Source organism: Amblyomma americanum, chromosome 6 (genome assembly GCF_052857255.1).
Source record: "Amblyomma americanum isolate KBUSLIRL-KWMA chromosome 6, ASM5285725v1, whole genome shotgun sequence".
NCBI lineage: Eukaryota > Metazoa > Arthropoda > Arachnida > Ixodida > Ixodidae > Amblyomma > Amblyomma americanum.
In genome coordinates this window covers 170,513,923-170,536,123 of record NC_135502.1, presented here as the reverse complement: position 1 = coordinate 170,536,123, position 22,201 = coordinate 170,513,923, and positions in this window count along the sequence as shown.

The following is a 22,201-nucleotide window of genomic DNA, read 5'->3' as shown; positions in this document are numbered from 1 at the left end:
GACAACTACGGAATAATTCGTTGAAAGCTTTCGCTTGTACTTGTAAGCGCTTTCAACTCTGCCTTGAATACCTAACTTGTTACACTTTCTGTTGCACTATTTTTTCAATCCGGGCATGCATTTCCTAGGCTGTTTGTGTCGATTTCTGGAGGCAGTCTTGTTGTGCCGTGGTTTGTGTTTCGCATGTTTTACTTGTGTCTGTGCTTCATACCTCCCGCTCCTGCTTACAGCCTCACCTTGGGGCTAGTAGTATTGTATAAATAAAAAAATCAATAAAATGGCCGAAAAGATAAAGCTTGATTGAATTTCAAAATATCACGAGAAACCAAAAGCACAATAGAGTTATGAAAGTACGGCAATGCTAGAAAGTTCGGCGTCTTTCTTCAGTGACCTCTAAGTCTGCTAAAAAGCACAGTTGGTGACATTTGTACATGCACATGAGAATCAGTAAATCATCCTTTAGAAAATAAGCTCTCGTGCTTAAGGTCACATGTCTCGTCTGTAGTGACCTCTGGAAATAAATTTGCGTTCATAGGCAGGGTATGGGCGCAGCCCACCTTAAGCGTTGTGTCATGTTGTCCTAGGGATCACAACATACTTGCTGTTTGCTTCTAGATCTAATCAAGGAAAATCACCTCTCCGGAACCATTGAGTTTCAGAAAAAATGTTACGCTTCATCCACGGTTTGTGATAAAGAGCATGCCCCGCATATAATGCGAATGTAACATTATTTCTTAAGCAGCTTGACTCACTCAGTTTTGTAAGCCATTTTCCCCGTACTCGTTCAAAATAGTCATCGTCATCACATAATATTCTTTTTTCTTCGTAGGATACATACAAGTCAAAAATATTTCAACATAAGCGAAGCACCGAAGATTCTATTGCGAACATAAATATATGAGACAAAGTCTCCAAGAAAGCATAATAATAATTGGTTTTGGGGGGAAAGGAAATGGCGCAGTATCTGTCTCATATATTGTTGGACACCTTAACCGCGCCGTAAGGGAAGGGATAAAGGAGGGAGTGAAAGAAGAAAGGAAGAAAGAGGTGCCGTAGTGGAGGGCCCCGGAATAATTTCGACCACCTGGGGATCTTTAACGTGCACTGACATCGCACAGCACACGGGCGCCTCAGCGTTTTGCCTCCATAAAGACGCAGCCGCCGCGGTCGCGTTCTAACCCGGCAACTCCGGATCAGTAGTCGAGCGCCCTAACCACTGAGCCACCGCGGCGGGTCTCCAATAAAGCACATGTTTCAGAATATATACATGAAGTGTTGCTCCTGCCTGACTGTCCATATTATTTGTCGCTTGTGAGGCTTTATTTTGGTCAGGCCCCATAGGCCATTCATACGTCTAATCGCCATAGTGACCAAGTCCGGCTTGCAAAGGTGCCTATACAAGAAGCATAAAGGGCGGTTCACATGCAAGCGAATTGGCGAACAGAGCGAACAGCGGCGCGGCGCTGCGAAGCGGTTCGCGAGCTTTCGTTTCACATGCATCGCCGCTCCGCGTTTCCCACCGCTGCGAAAACCAATGTTGCGGGCAAAAGATATGTGCCTGCAACCGGTTTTGGTGGCCTGCAAACACAAAAAAAAGCGTAATATAAACGCATTATTTTGTCATTTTTTTCATGGTTTATTTAAATAAATATAATTATTGCGTTTAAGCATTAAACAGCGCTTTATACAATTTCTTTACTAAACAAAAGTTCGTACGTGCGGCGTACAAACTCGCGTGGCAACGCCGGGCCAGTCTAGCCACCCTTGCCGGGCGGTCATTGGTTGAGATGCGGTGCTGCCGCGTCGCCGCCGCGAAAATTTCCAACTTGCCCGAACCTCGCCGCTCCAGCCGCTGGGGCTTCCTCCGCCGCTTGAGAGAGGGTGTATGCGCCGCGGCGGCGGAGCTCGCGAGCGGTTCGCTTGCATGTGAAACGGGCTTAACGGTGCCAAGCATGGGGCATGGTGCTCAGTCTTCAAAAAGCTATTTGCATGATCCTAACCAGGAAGATAGAACAAATCATCTTCCCGGATAAAATATTGCATGCCGGACTAAACATAGTACACTAGTGCAAATATCTTGGCATAATTATATCTTGCGACTTTAAGTGGGATAAAAATGTAACATATTGTTACCGATAAACGGTTGAAACGCACAGAGCAGGTTTAGTTAGACGAGCTGGGAGTGCAAGACAGTAGGGAGCTCAAGCAAGGAAGATAACAAAACTCTAGCCCCTCGAATGCACAAGTCATGGCAAGTCCCAGTTCGCTATCTTCTTCCGTGTCATAAGGGTAGTTCAACATACATCCAAAGTGCTGACAAGCATATTTCGTTCTGACGAAGCTCAAGTACAGCAAGTGGTAACGTCTCGAACTTCCTTTTACATTTTACCGTGTCTTCGTCCTGCCCCGCATGAGGAGTAATGACATATCCGGTGCAGTTATACTGACTCCATCCACGCCCAAAAAATGAAAATTTCAAACAGACGGCTGGATTGTTAACCGTCTCACTGCCTCGTCCATGTTTTGCAATAGTAAGCACGTCGTTTTATACAACTAAACGTTTTCGTCAAAACCCAAACCAGGGGTCTCAGAATTGTGCCACTGATATGCTGCGGAGCATGATTTCGCGGATGCACTGCTTCTGTACATTCCCACCGTACCCCGCCAAGTTTGAAACGGAGCGTAGGGTATCTATTCCCGTCTAATACTAGACCCGCAAGGTTCAATTACACCACGCAGATCACGGAATAGCAATCTAACATTGATACATTTAGGTTCTGTTTCTTTTCCAAAGCTGTAAAACAGTGTGGAGCGCTACCCGACGACTTTGTGAAGAGCTGCTTAGAAAGGTTGTTTTCGGCCTGATATGATTTTTATTGATGTATTTTGTTATAACGTATCTATTGCTTTCTGTAAAATGTCAACTATTTTTGCCTGCCTATATCGCTAGCTCTTATGTGTAAAATATTAGGCTAAAAAAACTCCAAAAATTTATTTCTCGCATTTTTAACCAACCTTCAGGTTCTGTACCTCACTTGTGCTCGTTTTGTTCACTTTAAGTTGGAATTCTATGCTATCTTCTCCCTTCTGAAGTGATTCGTTTTTTGCGTGTGTAGATGTGATGTCAATTCTTTGTTCATCAACCTCGTGAACGGTCATTATGACTGAGATGTGTCTTGTGTCCCAAACCCTGCCACAGCCTCTTGAGAGGATTGTGCAGTACGCTGAAATAAAAATAAATAAATCTCCTGTCGTGTTATTTCCTGCAATAATATAATCCTAGATAGAGAGTGGCTCTAAACGACTGGGTAACTGCCACCCCATTGGAATGAGGGATGAAATCATTATTAATGCACCCCTAAATTTGAAAAAAAGTATTAGAAACAAACACACTGACAATCGCGTGCACCGGACAGACCATGCTCGGAATCGTACGTCAGCAAATAGCGAATTCCCGCGTATCGCGAGAAGCTAAGGACTGGGCTTGTGCATTGAAACAACAGCCAGATTGACGGATTTCCCGAGGTCGATGAATGCGGTATTTTTTTTTTGCCCATCGTTTCCTTTCTCCTTGCATTGATTTCTGTTTTCAAAGCAGACCTGACGTCAATAATCTACGGGGCACGGTAGCTCCGAAAAATGTAAGTTTTGTAGAAGCCACTGCGCGTAACCTGAAATGAAATCCTGCAGCTGGTGCTTTAGGGCATGAACTATGACGATCCGCTCTCATTTTCAGGCTATCTGCTCTAGCTCCAAGTGTGCTCGGCACGAATACACACTCAACAATCGCTCAGAATTTGTAAAGCACTCGTAGCTTCGAACTGACGCGCGCACAGGAGCAGCAAAAAGGCGCGTGGTGGTCTTGCATTACATATCTAATGTTGTGTAAATTGCGCCAGTTAAATACTGCCGACGTGTCTATTTGACCGGAGGAAAATGAATAGCCTTTTCTTTAATAGGCCAAATGCACCTAAACGCAAACTAACAAAGACGCGGAAGTTTATTATTCGCACAAGTCATTTCTCGTTCCAAGGGGTTGTGTAACATTCTTTACTTGTTGGAGCAATTCCGCACAATGATGTAATGAAAAATTAAGGAAATTTGGCCCATATCCGCATGCAAATATTTGAGGCTACGAATACCAAAGAAGGCTCACACGTCTCGACTTGGCTCATTTTGATCCGTAAATCAGCCTAATCTGGCTCATTTTTTTTTATTTGACACAGGATTCTGCGCGCCGGTTTTTAACGTGTAAATGGCAATCTTTCGTTCTAACAACTTCTGAAATGACAAATCATAGATGTGTTTTCCATCACAGTAAAATCTGACCTGGTTTCAAAGTGTGGATTTGGCTAATTTCGTAAAATCTTTTCTCGTTTTGTAGCGAAGCAAGAAAGCGATGACTGAAACTGTTTACTTCTCACCGTTTCATTACATATACTCTATGATCTGGGCCTTTTTATGCAGTGGAGTTAATGCGAGCCATGTCATCATAATCATTATCATCAGCCCGACTTCGCCCACTGCAGGACTAAGGCCTCTCCCATATACCTCCAATTAATTCTTCATTTGCCAGCTGCGCCCACCGCATCTCGGCAAACTTCTTGGTCTCATTCGCCCACATAACTTTCTGTCGCCTCCTGCTACGCTTGCTGACCTGAAATTCATTCCGTTACCCTTAAATACCAGAGGTAACCTTGCCTGCGCAATACATGCCTTGCCCGAGCCCATTACTTCCTCTTGATTTAGACTAGGATGTCATAAACCTACGTTTGTTTCCTCACCCACTCGGCCCACATCAGGCCTCTTAAACTTACACCTCTCATTTTCCTTCCACATCTCACTGCATTTTCCTGAACTTAAGCTGAACACTCTTCGTTAGCCTCCAGGTTTCTGCCCTATAGGCGAGTACCGGTAATTTACCGCTGTTGTATATTTCCATTGCATTTATAACCGTGTTTCTTCGCTTGTCGGGTACTAGTGCAGTTTCTCTTTTATACGTTTGCTTGAACTATTTGATGTGCTATCCCCTACCCTTCAGTTGAAGTCTTTTCTAGTTGAGTTTAACTGCATGTTTTCTTAGCTCTTTTGTTTGGGACCTGCTATTGAGAACTGCTGTGACGACACCATTAAAGATGCCCCACGGGACTCTAAGATGCCCCAATACGTAAATATTCCCACAAAGAAAGAATACCCGCCCGAACTCGTACGGAAACGCCCTACGGCAAAACGGTATGTACTACCGCAAAAAACCGCATCACATCCGCAGGTACAGTGGAGGATCTCGCATATACATTCCCCAGGTATAACTGCATGACCTCTAAAAAAGCTGTTAAGGTCATTGTTAGCGGCGCGATTCCTTCAAAAGAGAGTAGTGTTTTTCAAACGCTGTGAGCGTTAGCAAACAAAACTAAGCATCCACTTCAGGAGTGTTTTTCAATGGTTGTGAGCGTTAGGAAAGAAAACTGACCATTCATTTAAGGAATGTTATTCAAAGGTTGTGAGCGTTGCGATAAAACCTCAAGCATCCGGTTTTAAAAGGGCAGTGGTTTTCAAAGGTTGCATTTGTTGCGAAAAAAAAAACTAAACATCCAGTTAAGGAGAGTTGTGTTTTTCAAAGGTCGTGAGCGTTGGGATAGAAGATTAAGCACCCAGTTTTAAGAAAAGTAGTGTTTTTCAATGGTTGCGAGCGCTGGTCAAGAAAACTAAGCATCATGTTAAGGAGAGTAGTGTTTTCAAAAGGTTGTGAGTGTTGGGAAAGAAAACTAAGCATCCACTTAAGGAGTGTTTTTGAAAGGTTTCAAGCGTTGGGGAAAAAAACTAAGCATCCATTTGAGGAAGCTTCAAAGGTTATGAGCGTAAGAAACGTAAGCATTTTGTTTAATGCTGAATTTTTTTATTTCTTCATTTAATTTGTAGTGCATCGTTGAGAATTCGTTTTCCTAGCGGTTAGGTTTGTGATAAGCGACTGCATTATTTTATTTATGAATGATACTTTCCAGCCGTCTATAGCACAAAGTATTCAGTGTAAAGAGTTCTGAAATTGCATGTTAGTTACGCTTACATGTTTAAACTGTTTAACTCTGTGCTGTCTGCCATCCACGTCGTCCCATGCATCCTAATAAGGTGCACTGCTATTACGCGTTGTAAAAAGAGTAGACTGCGGGTGATAAAATTCTAATGCACTAACTACGTTATGCAATCCTGAAAAGAAGCAAGAGGCTCGATTGACGTAAAAGCTTGATCCTTACACAAGAGCTGTTCTTAAACACAATAGGTATAGAATTATTCCATTGACCTATATTCTTACAGAGCGAAGGATGGAATTGCGTTGTTCAGCCCTGCTTGCAATGCTTGCAACCGTGCAATGCTTCTTCCCAGGGACATAAGGAGATTGTTTTCACGGAAGGGTAACAACTCGCTTGTTAGCTACGCGGTATCGTGAAAATATGGGAGTGCAATGCAGGATTAAAGAAAAGTTGCCTCCCAAAAGGCCTTCCGCGGCCATTAAGTGTCTTACGGGGGAAGTCGGGTGCCTTGCATTTCCCGCCTAACTATATACAGTTTACATTGTAAAGCACAAGACATCTTCAGCGTTGGCGGCATTTTCTGTGAACAGCACCACGAAATTTAATGCAAAATCCATAAAAGCGCCTCGTGCTGCCCATAACGACCACTCTCTGCTGCTACAATGCCTGAGGCGGTCTAGAACCTGCCACATTAGACGAATCTCTTTCCGAGCCGCTTATTGTGTATCCGTGTTGTGCGGTGTATAACATCTTGCGGAAGCTCCGCAAAGAGTACGGGCGGCCCTGTTATGCAGAAACGTAAGGTGCCTTTGCTCCTCCCACATGCAGCCGTCGTCACCATCGCACCCCCTTTCTCGCCTGCCCTCTCCCTCCGTCGTCATTGGAAAGGAAAAAATATTGCGCTCTCACCCTTTCCCCCTTTTCCAGCCAACCTTCTTTCCCCCATGTGGGCCGCGCACGGAGATACCACTTGCGCGTGTTCCGCAACGAAATTTTTTTTCCCCTGAGCGCCGCTAAGGAATAAGTGGCCACAAAAAGCCGGCGCTCATGTTGAGGCTTCACGAGCGTGCAATATCCTTTCCCTCTCTGGGGGGTGGGGGGTGCTGTTTGTTTGTGAGGAGCCATTCGTGCCGCGGCGACCGGCATCGGCGCGGACACCGGTGTCTTTTCGGTTCGTGCTCCGGCCGCAAAAGCTGCATACCCCGAGAAGAGTTGCGACTTCAGCGAACGGCGCTTCTCCTATCCGCGGTGGCTCATGGAGGCGACCAGCAGTAGTCGCCGCGATGCTGGATGCGCGAAATGCCCCGCGGTGAAGACCTAGACCGCTGCTAAGTTTTCCACCGCTTTTCCGCGCACCAGTAGATCAACTCCTGCGCAATACAACAGGTGAGGACTCCCTTTGCTTAGCACGGGCCGCACGAACCTGTTCTGCGCGGGTAAAAACGGAAAACCCTCCTTTGAGGCTCGGGTTGTATTCGCGTCACATTTTTACCAGTATGGAGGCCGATCATGCGAAAAAAGAAATGGAAAGATTCACACCACTGGCTCGTACAAGATCGCGCATGTGCCCTCTTCTTTCACTGGGTGTCATGACAATGAATGTTCTGCATTTGCTGTGACCTAGCGAGGTTTAAAAATTTCTCTGCGCTTGTTTTAAGTAGGGTTGCGCATATGGCATCGGGTGGTGATTGCTTTTGTGACGTGCGGGCGTGTGTTTCTGTGGCCGCTTTGTGCAGTGCGAGGACAATGCTTTCGTCCAACCGTACATAAAACGCCCATAGACCAAACAGTCCAAGAACAACGTGCTTGTTTACTTTGCCAGGTATTTGCAACCCCACTGTGCGTCTTATTACCAGTTCGTATAACCATCAGCCAAAACTGAGGCGGCTGCGCAGAACGCTTGGTGCCGAATCACCAGGCGCGTCCTTCTTATTGCGTAGAACACTGACGCTGTTCAGCCTGAAAGACTGGTGTACAACTTTTCATTTTTTTTCGTGAATATATCGATGGTGATGCGGTCCTGGCAGCTGACGACTTATATAAGGCTTTGCTGTCCAAAAAGCGACACTCCGCTCAACCATTTATCCCTTCTGTTTTGCCCTGATTTTAGGTAAATGAGTGACTACGATAACCCAAAATAAGTCATTCAATGCATCGGCGACATTCAGGAAATCGGTACGAAAACGCCCGATTCAGTGTCACGTGCGCCGAGTTGTTATTGTTATCCTATCAAAAGATGGCACATACCCACACTGTGGGATCGGCCGAGAATCGGGTGGCTATTCACCTGTACTCAGGTAATAAAGAAGACGTGCAGCACAGACTTGGTTCACTACTCGTTCAATACAGTGGTCACCTCTCGTGAAAACGTTCCCTCGGACACACGCGCACACCAGCAAGAAATGACGACGTTGAAAGTATCTCCTGCCGTTTGGGTAACTCGCTCCGGCTGCGCCATTTCCGTTTTCGTTTTCACGAGTTGTGCAACTATTGTAGCCTTCTTCGGAGAAACTATGGTGAATCGTCTGCAGTGTACGTCCTTGAGATGCGGGCAGCCTTTTTCTTTTGACCAGCTGAGAATTGCGCAAACTAAACAACACACAGCAAGAACACCGGACGAGCCTACTAGCACACAGTTTTAACTGTGTGCCTTTTGGGTCGTGCCAATCTTCGTGGTGAACAAGCTACTGCGACAGCATCTAAAGCCCAACGTCAGCCTCACTTTGGGATTTGAGACCCCATTTAACTCGAGGGAGGAGGCTACTGAATATGTACGTACACACGATATCTTGCCACTGGACTTAAATATTGGGAAGCCATGTTTGCCCAGGATAAAAAATATTATTTATGTCCAGTCATTGTTAAAAGTTCAGGGCGCCTGCAGCTTATGCGGGATTGATGCTCCAAGCTCGTAAATCCCAAGCAGTGGAAGTATGTACTGCTGGGAGTGTGGAGCTTTCGCGCGACGGAATCATCATATTTGTGCGAAAAATAGTGAACAGAAACGACGGGCGAGGTCATGGTGAATACGCGACAAGCGCTCAAGTGTGACAGTGGAACCCGTAAACTGCCCAGCCTGGGGGTACTTTGCATTTGAAAATAACAATGTGTTGATAAAACAGTATTCGAAGGCCAGGCGTGCCAGAGCCTTGGTGCGCTTATATGACGGGCCCTGGCCGACACAGAAAAATTTACCCACTAGGAACTGTATTCATTACGGTAGACCAGACCTTCAGTCATTTATCTTGTCTAAAGGCACTAAAGTATCATGATGTTACAGTCTCCATGTGCTCCATGCGGCGCATGTTGTATGATTAGAGCATTGAAGTAAGACCAGGATGCCCTCAAAGAAGCATACATGAATCGGAATGACGCACGGAGTGCGTATGAGTGTATTTCATGATGTGTATGTCCTTCCCCTTGTTCGACAAGAGCACTGTCGCTGTTAGAGAACTAAAGGCACAGCTTCTCCATGAAAAAATGAGAAGTAAGGCGAGAAACGAGGGCATGCAGGACAAGTCGCCAACTGTCTTGCGCAACGAAACGGCCGAGAAACTGTCTAAGTTATGGTGAATTCCAATCGCAGGCCCGGAGCGGTCTGCACGCTCTGTGACAGAGCGCCTGAATCCGGCGCAGAGCGCGCGACCTGAAATTGCGATTGGAGTACACTTGCTCAGGCCAGAGCATGCAGGGCAGGGCATGTAGGGCGCCGCTAGCGCCACTGAAAAAGAACGTCACGCAAACTTCCGGCCGGATCCGCCGATTTCGGCGGAGCAGTCCCGACTGCTCCACGGAGCAATCTCGGCGCGGCAACCGCTCCCTGTCTACGATTGGAAGACGCGATCCGTGCCTCAGATCTGCGTTTGGAATACAGTTGCTCCGAAAAGAGCAGAAAACGTTGCTCCCGAAGTGCTCCAACTCTGCGATTGGAAGTCAACATTAGACTCTTACTGAGCCCAGTAACGGCACACTTGACACTGCACGCGTGCGACCCCAGCAAGCAGCGTAGTGGCTTGGCGCCCGCGCTAGCTGCGTGTTACCATTGTTTCCATTACTTTACCTTTCTACAGCAAACGCCACTGACTTCCTTAGGGAGACGCTCTATGGAATGATTCCTTCAACTTTGTGGGTCACCTGTGTATAGTAACCACGTGAAACGCACGCAGTCTTTGCGGAGAACTCATGTGAAGGAGTCGAAGATTATTGCGGCTCCGTATGACTTCAGGCAGTACATCATATGGAGGCAATGTGGAAACAATTCGGAAAGCATTTGAAACTATATAAAAAGCGTATAGGAATCACGCGGATTGCTAGGCATTTTTTCTGCACGTTCTAGGCAATGTGTTCCCATAAGTTTATGCGCGTTACTTAGGTGGAACGTTCCTGTAGTTCGCGGACGTGAAAAATGTTAGAATAAAATCGAGCGCGGCATATGCATTTAATCAGGTTTACTGAAATCATTTTAGCACATACACAAGCCATTAAAAGAAAAAAGGAGCGAAGACTTCAATGCATCATTCATCACGCCTTCGCCCATTGATGCCCTGAGGCAATAAATCTCGTTTAAAAAAAAAGCGAAGCAGGCAAATCTAAACTCAACTACGTATGTCGCAACAGCACATCGTCCGCAATGAACAACGAGGAGGTTTCGACACAAGCACCCTTTATGTTCACAACACTATGTTCATCCATGCACTATGTGCCAGGCATGGGCAGTATCGAAGATGCCTGTATCTTTGATACTATCTGTCCATATATTTTTTACATCTCTATCATCTATCGCTTGCCAAAACTGAATGTATAGGGCTATCGGTAACGAAAATACATTTTTGTGTATCGTGTGTTTTTATGATATTTAATACAGAGAGAAAAGTGTGCCGCAGATTTTTGTGGCTGCTGCGTGTCAGAATTTGGGCCGGCGTCGTTTGCTCAGGCGGTAGCGCAATGAAAAAAAAGGAATTAGGTAGAGACGATGCCAATTGCTTTCACCTGGTAATTCGCGTTTATTCCTACGTTCGTTGTTTGGTAGATGCACAACACAAAATTCGCCCTTCTGCACACTCGGTGAAAAGAGACGGGGGTTCACCGTTATGGAACAAAGAACACCGCTTCGGGGGTGTTTAAAGTTGCAGTGGTTGCTGACAGAAACGCCGGACGTTTGAGAATTACCTGACAGAAACATACAGAACATCTGTTGCCTATTTTGTCTGCACGATGAAAGTAACGCACTCCTGCTCACGGGGCCGACGGGCTTACCAGTGTCGGCCTCATGAAATGCATCATCTGACGGGTTCTTTTCATTTCGAGTAGCAACGCTACCAGCCGCAGTTCTTGACAAATGCTAGTGAAACTCGTTGCTTAACTATACCTCAGGAATCCTCGGGTCAACGTGGCGATACCCTGCCCAGAAAGCATCGCACCCAGTAAGGAAAAGCATCTTCATAAAATGCAATACAGCAACGCGCTCGTGTGCCCCTTTAGAGAGGCCTTTTTCATTACCTCACTTAAAGCATCACGAGACTTTTTCCGACCAGCGGTTTGAGGAGATGCTGTTACTACCGTCAAGTAAAAAAGAAAGCATCTGATTGGAAGAAATCAGCCAGATAAGTTTTCCCTAAAAAACATGTGAACCCTTTTATTCTTTGTTGTTTCCTTCTTGCCTTTAATGAGTAATGTTTAACTTCAAACGTCTCTTTTATAGTGCTGGTGAAACAGCTTTACCCCTTCCCAAGAACACGATGCTGCACGCTTCTGCCCAGGGCAAAAGCAGAGGCGACCGGCAAATACAGGCATTAAAAAACGAGGTGCATCAGCAAAAGTTTCAAGGTTAGTCGTATGTAACGAAGTGCTCGGAAACCGGTTCGCGCGAATAAGATGAGATGTACAGACAGAGTTGGCTCGGCTGCTTATGGATATGATAGTTTCAACGTCTCCTCAGATTCATTCCAATGATGAAGTTCAACGAAACCAGTTGCGCCGACAGTGCTGCTTTAAAATCCATGCTGCCGGATTCGTTTAAATCGTCGAAAAATTCCAGAAACCACGGAGAAATTTTTTTACCTAGTAGGTCACATTACCAGCTGTGTTAATATTAGCAATTTGAATGTTGTATGCAAGTATCAACGATACTATATTGCGTACCTGTATCGGAGATCAATTTACTTAGGCATCTTAATGGTATCGGTATAGGAAATACAATTGTTGAGGGTATCGGTACTGAAGATACTTTTTTCGAGTATCATACCCAGCCCTCATACCTCCCTTGTGGAACTGTCTGGGTGCTTGTGCAGAATAGGCTAATTCTCAAACGAGCGCCGGCGGCCGCAATCACGATAACGAATGGCGGGATAAGTTCGAAGTTTGTCGCCACAGCGCCGACGTTTTCTCCATGGAGGCAGCATGTAGGAAGGGCTGTTGCAGGCAATCCATCTTGCGCCTGCTCTCTGCTCTGTTGAAAACTGACTCAGTCAGCTCGAGCGGCCACTTCCAGCGTGCAAGCCGCAGGTGCACAAAACAGACCGAAGACAAATATGACGACGCCCAGAGAGAGCACATTGAAATGTCTTTACGTAGACATACCAGTGTTTCGAGTGAGAGCGCGGTGATCATCCTCTGCAATTCCGTCTTCTGTTCTTCCTGCGTCTGTTTCTCGCTCTTTGATCACGAATATGGAGTGTCATTTGTCCCAATCATACACATTAGGGAAAAAAATTGCTGGCGGCTTAGCATTGCTAAGCACAAAATATTACGCGAAAGTATTTTTTGCAGGTTGACACCACCGCCACGTACCTGAAAGTAATAATAATAATAATTAATAATTGGTTTTTTTGGGGAAAGGAAATGGCGCAGTATCTGTCTCATATATCTTTGGACACCTGAACCGCGCCGTAAAGGAAGGGATATAGGAGGGAGAGAAAGAAGAAAGGAAGAATAGGTGCCGTAGTGGAGGGCTCCGGAATAATTTCGACCACCTGGGGATCTTTAACGTGCACTGACATCGCGCAGCACACGGGCGCCTTAGCGTTTTTCCTCCAAACGCTAAGGCGCCCGTGTGCTGTGCGATGTCCGTACCTGAAAGCGCTGTTGAGGTGTCCACTTACCCGCCGCGGTGGCTCAGTGGTTAGGGCTACTCATCCGGAGTATACCCGGGTTCGAACCCAACCGCGGCGGCAGCGTTTGAATGGAGGCGAAACGCAAAGGCGCCCGTGTGCTGTGCGATGTCAGTGCACGTTAAAGATCCCCAGGTGGTCGAAATTATTCCGGAGCCTTCCACTACGGCACCTCTTTCTTCCTTTCTTCTCTCATGCCCTACTTTATCCCTTCCCTTACGGCGCGCTTCATATGTCCGCCTCGATGCGAGACAGATGCTGCGCCATTAAAACCAATTTTCTATTGGTGTCCACTGATCCAGGGAGCCAGTTATGTGCCTTTCCTTTCCTCAAAATCAATGTAGTCGACAAAATGTAGTCAAAACGTCGTCAAGGCCAACGCTAATGAACACAATGAACGGCGGCGGCCTAGTTCTGTAGTGCCGCGTTTCAGCTGACAAGTTGTAAATACAAACGCCAGCAGTGTACATCTCTGTGCCACTACCGCCAGGTAGCTCAAAGCGCGATTGAGGTGCCTACTGACCTAAGGTACCAGTTATGCGCGTGTTCTTTCCTTTCGAAACATTGCCATAAAGGTGGAAGTTGATGAAGACGCCGACGTGCAATGCACAGCGCGAGAGTGTTTCACGAGGCGTGATTACGTTTTCCGACCTGTCAGCGGGGTGGGCTACATTTCGTCTATCTTTATGTTCCGCAAATTGTAGCCCGCTTAATATTTTTTTTGTGGCACTTCCCACCCAGTACATTGAGCGTCTTTCCAGACACATTTAGTTAATGCTTTACTCCCACAGACTGTGTCATCTAACTCACTGGCCACCTTTGTTTATAAGGGTTTATGCATGAGATATATTTTCCTGCGCGTTTTTTGGCAATTCATTTTTGAGAGTTACGTTCAGTGTCATGAAGACGTTTGTACTAAGACTTGATTTCGATACTTCCCCTCCTCATATTTACGGAGCGATGTGCTTTACCTAAATCGATGTAGAGAACATGACGTCCTTACGCGGATGCGGAAATTGTCACTTTCACCTTGCACTAAGACTTTCTTCTAGAAGTTACATACTGAAAACATTGCTCGTGCACACTTGGCTTCAGAAAAAGAGAATACTTGTGCCATCTGTGAGCAGTCGCCTGTGTGATATTCCTGAAACAATTGAATATTGCTTCATCTAATTTAACGACGCAGTTCTATTCTAGGACGTCTTTCAACGGACCTTGAAAACGTGATTTTACTTCCGATACATTCGAGGCCTCACCGCAGTGCCATATGTTGGTGAACCTCTTGATATGCTTAAGGCTTAAGGGGGTTTAGCGTCTCAAGGCGACTCAGGCTATCAAGGACGCCGTAGCGCATGGCTCCGGAAGTTTCGACCACCTGGGGTTCTTTAACGTGCACTGACACCGCACAGTAAACGGGCCTGTAGAATTTTGCTTTCATCAAATTTCGACCGTCGCGGCCGGAATCGAACCCGCGATCTTGAAATGATTTTCTGATTTTATGACACAGCTAATGGAAAACTACAATGATGTACCGGCACTGTGAATCAGTTGTTTTGACAAAATTTCATTTCTTGAAATGATTGTTCATCGGTGGGAAATGTATGAACAGACCGATTTTAAACCGCAGTGGCGCTCTCTTTTGGCAAAGTGCTGAGCCTTATCTCCCTTCTAACGCTCTATTGCTCTGTCTTTTACAGGTCTCTTTTGTAGCTTTCTCTTAAAACTTTAAATATAGTTCAAGCAAATATAACAATATCTTCAGTAAAATAAATACCATGTTTTTAAAAAAGCGGCAATAGCACTGTGCTCTTGGGCAGTGGCCACCGAAACTGATCTGTTCGCGCTGCCGGGTGTTCGAAATCAGTTGCGCCAATGTTTTTTTTATATCTGCAGGTATCTTAGAGGCTTCAGACAAACCTCGCCATTTTCAGGACTGCTAGTAAAATAGGGCTTTCGCATTCAGTACTTTCGTCATGTACCCAACGTAACAACTTCGGGTCATTCGGTGACTCGAAGTGCGTTGTGGGTTATCAATAAACAAAATAAATCCGAAATGTGAATGTGAAATGTGAAGCAACCTCCACTACGGTACCCCTTTCTTCCTTTATTCTTTCACTCCCTCCTTTATCCCTTTCCTTGCGGCGCGGTTCAGGTGTCCAGCGATATATGAGACAGATACGGCGCCATTTCCTTCCCCCCCCCCCAATTCAATTATTATTAACCGAAAGTGAATAAGATTCGGCGGGAAAAAACGATATGCTTCAAACAATGGGAATTGGAAACATTTTTAAATCTTTAATCTCGCCTTTAACCTAAAAAGTATAGCTTCCATGGGAAAATTACATTGTCAGCAGCCACTTCCTAATATCAATGCATTTCAATCTGAACTAATGATGGTGGGCTGGAATTCATGCCTTTTTTGTCACTATAACATCGTCACAGGTAAGAATATTCGTTGTTCTGCTACACCGATTCTGGAATTAGTTAAAGTGGACCGTTAAGTACAATGTTTTTGTCATTGAGCTTAAATTTCACCAGCTTACAATTTCTTCGGTGTTCTCGTTGCTGTCTCTGCTATCTAGAGCATGCAGGCTTTATTTAGTTAATGTGCTAACTTCCAGCACTTTTGATTTCTTTGAGTTCCGACTCAACCATTTTCGTTTTTACTTTTAGTTGTTTTGCATCCATCGCAGCCTTCTTCGGTGAAACTCCGGTGCATCGAAAACACTCTACCTGTTTTCGATGTAGGTCACATTTTTTTTAACCAACCGACATCTGCGTAAACTATATAGCACACACGAACAACACAGGAAGAGCGTATTAGTGCACAGTTCTTGCTGTGTGTATTCTGGTAGGTTTTAAAATGTAAACGGGCTAACTAAACAGGATATAATGCTAAATGTCTGCCTCATTTTCGGATATTTATCCCCATTTAAGTCGAGGGAGAGGGGTACTGACTATGTAAATGTACAAAAAAGGGTACGATGCGAAAGCGCAGTGGCTTTGGCTTTCCATTATGAGGAGCAGTTTGACACCTTTCAACGCATTTTTCATTTTATTCAAATGTATCAATTAAATAACTGATCAAGTAAACGTTTAATTTTTTTAATTAGCATCATCAAGCATTGGCTTTTCATTTCGAGCATTTTGACACATTTTAACCCCTTTGTTTCTGTTTTTTATTTATCATTTCTCTAACTAATCACATAATCACAGTGATTTCATTAACTACTCATCGCCTGTCACACACCAAGGAATCATCAATCACAAGAACCACAAATTACAATGACACAATTTTTCTTACGCAGCCCCCAATTATTTCCGGCACGCGGTGCCGACTACTGGGCCAACGGCCTTTCGACCGAACGAGCTGTGTGCGCTATCGAGTTATATATTTTCACTGTGCTAAAATTTTCAGAAGATATGTACTATCAGCAAGAAATGAAGCTTAGAGATGAAATGAAGAGAATTTAGCTACGGCGAGCAAAATAAGAAGCTCTTATCCAATGGAAGTTTAGTACTAGCTCAGGTCATTTTAACTTCGAAAGCGCAAAGAGTCTTCTTCAGCAGGGTTAATCAACCTCATAGTAAAGTTCCTATCCAGGAGCTAATATGTTTGTGTTTTCGTGTTGCCATCTCAGTTTTCTTGTGCGCGTTTCATTCGTCCCTGATAGTACGTTTTCAGTGCGCACTAGCCGCGAAAGTACCTTACCAGAGTATCATGTTTTACAGCCCTGACTAACAACACACGATTCTTTCTGTGGCCCCCTACTGACGAGCAGTGGATCAGAGTATCAAGGTAACGAGCCATTGCCCATGACTAAGAAGTAGTGGCAGAGGTGTCCTTTTAGTGTCGCTGATGATAAAGATTTATCGCATATTATGAGGCTTGTCCATCGGAATTTTTGTTTCCGCGACGGCCAGAGAACATCGCGCCATACTCTCGTACGGGCATACACCTCACTGCCATCGTCTTCGTATGAAACAGTGCTGCGCTCTCACGTCTCTTGGTGGAGAAGGAGCATCAACTAAAGATGTGGCTCGGCTGTCACACGTTACAAGTGTGGGAAGTACTGGCCTTTCCTCGGAAGCGGCTTCAAGAATCCTACGCGAAGAGTCGACTGCCATCGTGTTCGGCGTGCGTCTTAAACATTCCATCGAAACTGCGCAACCGCACAGAGATGCAAGCGAAGCGTTGAGGGGAGAAAAATGAAGCGCATTGTTAAGGAGCACTGACTGCGGAAACTCCCCTAGCCGCATGCAGCTGGTCGAAGTGCGGGAGCTGTCATGCATCGTGGTAGCCGAGTGTTTACAAGACGCCTGCTGCGGGCACCAGCTGAGACGCGTTTCGCGCAAATATCTGATGAGTGTACTATGAGCTGTGCGCAATTTATTCAGTTGGCTGCATCTTAGCACTTGGCTTTACCCTTATTGCAGTGAGCTAGGCATCTCGGACATCGCCACTTCCATGGAGACAAATTTTGGCACCAAGAATATTTCAATTTAATTTCTCGGTTTCTAGAGTCGCATGATTCCCGAAATCAGAGAGGTATTTAATGATTCTTCTGGTGTTATTTTAAAAATCCTGATATTTTGCTGTAACAATCTTCAAGCGCTGAAGGCACTTTCTGCAAAGTTTTGGAAATCCCAGCAAATCGCAAGTGTTGTGCGTTGGAAAACTAACGTTTTCACTTTCTCCATGCATGGCTATACTATTTATAGCGGGAAGTGTTTCGTTCGAATAAAAAAACTCGAAAGTCACTTGGCACGGTTAGAGATATACAGCGGCACCCTAAGCAGCCCTAAGAGCATGCACATGCGCTGTCTATTTTGGTCGTCCTGATCTCGTTGACCTCTCGTAACCGAACGAACTGCCTCAAATTAAAGCATGTTACTCTAACGGACTCACTTTCCTGTGAACGTGGCGATAAGTACTCCCGGTAAAAAAGTTCAGGATTGTTGCGAAAAATAAAGCTTGTATTTGCGAAATTCTGAAAATAATACTTATACTTCCATTCTACGGATTCTTGGCGTGCTAAATTAAGGGAAATATTAACTGAGTATGACAACTCAAAAGTGCGTCACTGGCTCCGGCTCGTTCATTTCATACTGTTCAGGCAGCACCTATCCTCTGGGCAATTTAGTTGAACTAGTGGAAAAGCTGGAACAGCTCTGGTGCGGTTCATGCAAGTCGCTCTGGCCATCGTCTTTTAACGCGTCAGCGTTAAACGCTCTGCTCTCCATAAAATCCGGTGTCGACGTTGCCAGCGTTGTGAGCAAAAATAACGGGCATGGGTCTGGCAGGTAGTCCCCAGCGAGCGACCTAGGAGGCAGGGGTGGGGGGGAAGGGGGGCACCTACGTCACGTGACCTTGCGGCGTAATCGTGACCTGCTCACCGGATAGTCAGCCGACTGCCCAGCGTGGCAAGTTTTAGTTAATTTAGGGATCCGTCGCTCGAGAAGGGCAACCTGTCCCACATAAAGCCCACAGCTGGGAGCAGCTGCCAACGCAGGGCAATGCCACATCGCTTAACCGCTGCACCACTGCTCCAGGAGAGGCGTGATGAGTCTCATGTATCTATTAATGTAGAGCCTGCTTTTATGTTGAGCGATGCCACGCAATATAAACTGAAATTCGAAAGCAGCCCACGGTTACCGAGAAAGTGCTTGTGCCCAGTATGCGTGTAGACCTATGTGTCTCTGCTTCCTTGCAAACGTTGCTCCTAAAAGCTAAAAGTTCTGACCTCGTGTCGATTTTTGTTCAAGGCACTGCAATGCTCGAGCGCTCTACACAAGGATGATGCCGGCTGCAAAGTAGAGAATTACCTTTTGCATAGATGGGCATTAATAAACTATGCTACCGCTTCATACCGTTAAGGCAGAGCTTAAGTGTCGCCTGCATTTTTTTAAACCGATCATTCAACAAGCGGCGCTACTGAGAACAGATGCAAAGGATGACCACGGGCGCAGCAGTGCATTTCAAATGCTCCGATGCAGCCTACGGTGCAGTGGCCGTACATGGACTGGACCAAAAAATTTTAGATTACCTCAGAGTAGGTCCAAGCATGAAATCAAATGCCGAATGGCGTAGCTAATTTCTGGGCAGTTTAGAGACTGGGGCAGCCGCACTGGGACATTCGCCACTTCCTTTCGCTGCCGAACGTTTCCCCATATTCACTAGCTTCTCATTGGAAACAAATTGCACTAACAAAAAAGGCAGACGCAGAAGGCGAGTCTTGTGTCTGTTTTTGTGTTAGCGCAATTTGTCAATTTGAAACCAAGAACCAACCAGCCCAGCCAGAAGTACTTCTCAGGTCGCCTCCTTCTCTTCTTCTCGCTCCTCAGCGCGCATCGTCCATGGCTCTTCTCTCTCGTGGTTTGAGCAGCTTTCTTCATCGGCTCCTTTCCTTTGCAGTACAGAGCTCCGTGCTTCCCTCGGAGCTGTGAGGTCGTTACGTGCCGGCCAGCTGAGCCGTCTCTCTATTTAAGCTGCGCAGCATGTTCAGCGAACAACGCTGCTTTGGTTGTTCGAAGCGCACGTTCTTTTTCAGCTTTAACGGTGCGTTGTGCTGCTGCATACAGCTGCTGCCGACATATGCGAACTTTCTATTTCTTAGTTCGCCCGGCTTCATTTCGCGGCTACGGCGCCAGCGTTGCTGGAGTGCAGTACGAATGGACAAAGGATAACGGCGACGACTTAGCCGCTAGCGATTACTCGCCACCGCTCCAGGTGAGCTTTTGGAAGCACAGAGCTTAATGATTCTATTTACAACACTCAGCAGGAGAAGCAACACGAGAGCGAGCGGTTCCAGCGATGTCCACGCGACCGAAAGCATCGAGAAACGAAGCAGTGCTGCTTGCGCGTGCATTGGATAAAATCGGGCATGGAGCATGATGAAGTTTATTTTTTCTTTCTGCTGTATACCATTTGGAAGAAAAGCCTCCCAATTTTCCATATGGATTCGACTTCATGTTCAGGCGGAGATTGAGCCTCAGGTTCACCTCGGCTTACAGCCGATGCTTGCCCTATTTGTTGGAGAACTGGAGCTAAATTCACCTCATCGCTAACGTGAATTCCAGGTCATCAGTCATGGACATATAGACGCTTCCCGCCTGACACATTTCGGTGCCTTTCTTGTCTCACGGAGAATGCGGAGCGGGGCGAATTACCATAGTGGCGCTGGTACAGGTGCATCGTAAATAGTAGTTTTCTTACCTACCATGATTACCGTTCTGTTTGTGAGGAAAAGACTTTTCTCGACATGGACGCCTTACATGGTTTCATCGGCGAGCACACAGGTAAGGTGAGAAACGAGGCAGGTTGGTCGGCACTTGACAGGCGGCTGTGGAAGCGACCTTTGGGGCAGTTAGCGGGTGCCTTCAGCGGACCAAGAATTAACCCGTAAAGAGTCCCGGTGAGACGCACGTGTCACGCCTCCTGATCTCCGCCGAGGCGGGCGGCATACGGGTGAGAGTAGACTGCCGCAGCGGTATCGCATTGACCAGTGCCCAGGTGCCGTCACCACCGCGCGCAATGTCTTGAATATGGCCGCTCCAGTCGCCTCTCCCATCGCGCATGCGCGCATCGCCGAGTCTGTTGGCATATTTAGTCGCCCTCGTCGCAAACCGGGCAGCACCGGGTTCCGAGGGGCAGGCTCTGATTGGCTGGCCCTCTTGACCAATGGGCACACAGGGTTCCCGCCCTCGGCGCGGGGTGAGCTTTGTGTGAAGATGACGCACCCCCGTGAATCGCTAATGCAAAACTGGTGCCCAGTTTGTCCGATATGTGCAGACTAATGACTCCACCGCTGCCGGCTCCGAAAGGACAGTTCGATCTTTGTTGATGGATTTGGGATTAAACAGAGGTGCTGCCACTGCTTTCCGAAAAAACACTGGGCCGAGACGGAGAGGGGGCGAGGCGCAGATGGAGAGGGCTTTGCTGCGTCGTCTCGACCACTACTTCGGACTCCCACGCACCCCTTATCAGGAAGGCAGATTGGCGCTCTGAGGCCAGTAAGACGCTGTGCCGAGCCGATAAACCGGTCTTGTAGACAGAGGGCCGGCCGGCGCTAACGAGAAAGCCTCGTCGTGGAACTCCTCTCAGAGCACTGTCGTGATTCCGCGAGTTATTAGCGAGCACTTAGCTCCTGCGTGAACTGCTCAGAGTGCGGCACGTCCGGAAGGGAGGGGGCCTCCAGGGGCGGAGTCCGTGCGCACACAAGGCCTGAAATTTTAGCGTTCCTTTTGAGGATCTTGGTGATGCGAGTGTCTCAGCACGTGCGGGCCATGAGATTCGAATGGAGGAGTGGGGTCAGTGGTCACATGACTCGGGACGGGCCTCCTCTGACCTTAGGTCGCATAACAGCGGCAACGACGCATTGGAAGATTCATTCGAGCAAACTAATACGAGTGAAGCGGAGGGCAGGGCCGAGGGAGATTGGATCACCGCTGCCGCTGCCCCGGGGCGACGCAGTGGCTTGTGACGCTGTGTGTTGAGATAGTTATCAACTACCGTCCTCAACTGACATCATCACTTTCAGCATACCTATGCAGCAGAGATGGCGGTTATCGAAATGAACCTGCTCCTCAATGCATGAAGGAACTGCGGCAGAAATATACTGCACTTATTCGCCTCAGAAGGCGTCCTGTAAAACTTTTTTACTTCTGCCCGCGTGTTCACTGCTCTCTGAAACCATGAAGCGGCTAGCCGCCGGACATAACAGCGGCGGGAGGTCTCTCATTCCTAAGCACAAGAGACGTTCATACTACATGTACAGTTTGCGTGTTTTCCACGGAAAACCGTGCATATCAGTGGGCATACTAACGAACAGGGTTGCAACAGTGTCGGAATAAGGCGATTGTGCTTAATTCTTCACGTCCTCCGGGGCGCTGCGAATATTTACCCGTCTTAATAACTACGAAAATAAAAACGTACAGAGTTCGAGCAGAGTCGCACCTATATCCAGGTAATAATATCCCAGAAAGATCGCCAAGACTACTTAGACACGCTGTTTACAACGAGAGTCAGCATCTTCAAGCTTCTGCGCCGCGAGCAGGGCATTG